The sequence below is a fragment of the Morone saxatilis genome, unplaced genomic scaffold (assembly GCF_004916995.1).
Source record: "Morone saxatilis isolate NCDOM2014 unplaced genomic scaffold, NCSU_SB_2.0 Contig5, whole genome shotgun sequence".
Taxonomy (NCBI): domain Eukaryota; kingdom Metazoa; phylum Chordata; class Actinopteri; family Moronidae; genus Morone; species Morone saxatilis.
The window spans coordinates 19,742,619-19,745,462 of record NW_023340095.1 but is presented as its reverse complement, the minus strand read 5'-3'; the positions used below and the strand labels follow the sequence as shown (position 1 = coordinate 19,745,462).

Sequence of the window (2,844 nt, the reverse complement as noted above, 5' to 3'; positions counted from 1 at the left end):
ACACACACACACACACTGTGGGGCTGCAGCGCTGCATCGCTCCTTCAGTGTCACTGATGAAATTGATCATGTAAACTGCTCTACCGCTCTGATATCGTAAATTGATTGTAAATGGATCAGTTATTGTCCCTTCACACTTCTCACTATCCTAAAACCTCCAGAGATACTTTACTGTCTGTGGGAATTCTCCAACCAGAAAAAAAATGATAATTTTACTTTATTGTGGCCACCAATAATGTTTTAGTTCATTTAGCTCTAAATACTACACTACCCTCGGCTGCTGTTGCCATGGAGAAAATGCCAGAAGCGTGAATCAGTTCCATGGGAAATTCGGAGCAGGTCGTTGTTACAGGTGACAACAAAACGCCATAGTTGCAGAATTCATCTAAAATTGACGCAGAATGCAAAAGTCAATCAATTTAAGATGCTGACTGTAATATCCGTTTTCTCAACTAATCTTTAGCTTCCACCCGACATGATGAGCAGCACACATCACACAACTCAGTGACTGTTCCTTCAAAAAACACCCTGAGAATTGCAGTGATCTTTTCTCACACACATCTCTTTTATTTTGATGATTCAACCAAGAGTTCTTCATGGTCCAAATGCTCTTACTGTGAGTCACCTAACATTTTCTATGGAGGAAATTAATGGGACTCCTGATACCAGCAGCCCCCCGAGGCTCCTGCCACTTTGAAACACTACTGAAATCTATCTGCATGTATTTATGTTGGTACAAAACACTAAAGGACTTATTGTGTACTAACTGAAAAGTGGGCTGGGTGCTATTTGAAATGATTTCATACTACTGCGGGGATACCTGACAGCTCAGGTCTCACCTCCCGGACAGACAGGGAGACAGGCTTCAGGGTGAGAGAGGATGAATTCATGTGTAGCAATAAACAACAACAGCTGATCCATTTATATAGCAATATCTCATCAACACACACACACACACACACACACACAGCCTGTCAGTATCTGAGCTTTTACTCCTCTTCATCTCTCGTTCCCTTTCTGCTTGTTTCAATTTCAATTTGCTTCATCGGCATGACATGTAAATACATTAAGTGTAGCCAGAGACATAAAGGAAAATAGTGGAAATGAAAAAAATTATAAGTAATACTGGAAACGGGAACATTAAAGAAAAGCATACATCTTACGTGCCTTATTGTACGTGTCTGAAGCTGCGTGCGTGTTAATTGTATAGATTACACACATTCGACCTGTCAGAGCAGTTAGATGTAGGTTGATGTAGGTTGACAGGTTATGTGTTATCTATCTGTGTTTTTTTGTGGGAGCTTGTGACAAACTGAGGGAAAAAGAGGCTTTTCATCAACTTGCAGGGGCAAAAAAACCTGGAATAGCTTTTACAAAAACTTTGTAGTGTTTAACTCTGATGGTACATTTTCAAAACACGCAGAAGGAAAACGTCCTGATTGTCTGACAGCCTACATGATTTCATATAGCAGCCTCCAATCTCCACTTCATGTTCACTTACTTTGTAAAAGATTTGGCTCGTGTTCAGTGTCTCTCCCTCGCTCTCTCTTCCCCTTCATATATCTTCTTCTCTCACTGTTCATCGCTGTACAGCTTCCTGCTGCCTGTTTTTACTCACATGTGTGAAAGCTGGCAGGCAGAAGGCAGACATCTAATCTGACATCTGTGAATACGAGATTTACGTTACTTTCAGTGAACAAACTCTCCAGATCCGATCGCCCCCTTTATTCTTTCTTCACAATCATTTGCACGTTGGTACGTTGCACAGATACATTTTTTATGAGTGTGTTTACTGCTTTGGTTGTTTGTTTGCTCTTCCTGTGGCATATGTGTGTGCGTGGGTTTGAAAGTGTGTGTGTTGTGGTGGTAATGAGGTCATTGCTATAGCAGAGAGGGGGGGTTGTTGGCTAATTCCAGCTGTAATTAACATTAGTGGGTCAGTAAGAGGGTAGAGGGTGAAGACAAAGGTTACTTTAACCATGTTAGCTCCAAGTATGTCCACTATTCAGCAGATCGATGGGTCTGCTCCTTATCCCTTATCTACGTGTGTGGCTGTGTGTGTGTGTGTACGTGCTTGCATCTGTGTGCTGGTGTAAAACTGCAGTGATACTTAATAATGTTTGCGTGTAGACACTCCCGGCTTTCTTAAGATGTGTTGGCTGGCTCCCTTGAGGAAATGGACATGTGTGCGCTCATGTGTGTGATTTGCTATTAGGGTCACCGCTCTATTTGACACAGCTCTACTCCCTCCACTCTGTCTCTAGTGGAGTTGACCCACACGAATGCGCTCACTATGATGTCCAGACACAAAGGCAGACACACAAACACACACACACAAACACATGCACACACACACACACTTGTCCGTGTGTATGATGAGTTTCATTCAAGATAAATTAGTTTACCAGCTGTGTTCAAAAACCGATGCATTATCTTACAAAATGATTCAAAGCTATATGTTTTGTCTCCTCAGTTGACAAAAGAATCGCACACTTTTTCTAACTGGATTGTCTGTGCTTTATTTAGCGTATGGCTGCATCTACTCTCTACTCTACTCTATTTTCATTATTGATGAATCTCAGTTGATCAAATGGATTAGTTGAATGCGATAAATAATGTTGATTACTGTTTCCAGAAAGCCCAAGCTGATGGTCTCAAATGTCTTGTTTTGTCCACAACCCAAAGGTATATTCAGTTTGCTGTCAAAAGAAACCCAAAAATATTCACATTACACATTTGAGAAGCTGAAATCTGAGAATTTGGACATTTCTTCTGACTCAAAATGATAAATCGATCATCAAAATAGTTGGAAATTCATTTCATAGTTGACAACTAATCAATTAA

The 2,844-nt window shown here is 40.8% G+C and overlaps 1 protein-coding gene across 1 annotated transcript in view; it reads left to right on the top strand.

Moving 5' to 3' along the window:
- Nucleotides 1–2,844, top strand: part of cerkl (ceramide kinase-like) — a 34,977-nt gene that overhangs the window by 3,953 nt on the left and 28,180 nt on the right. The window lies entirely within an intron of this gene.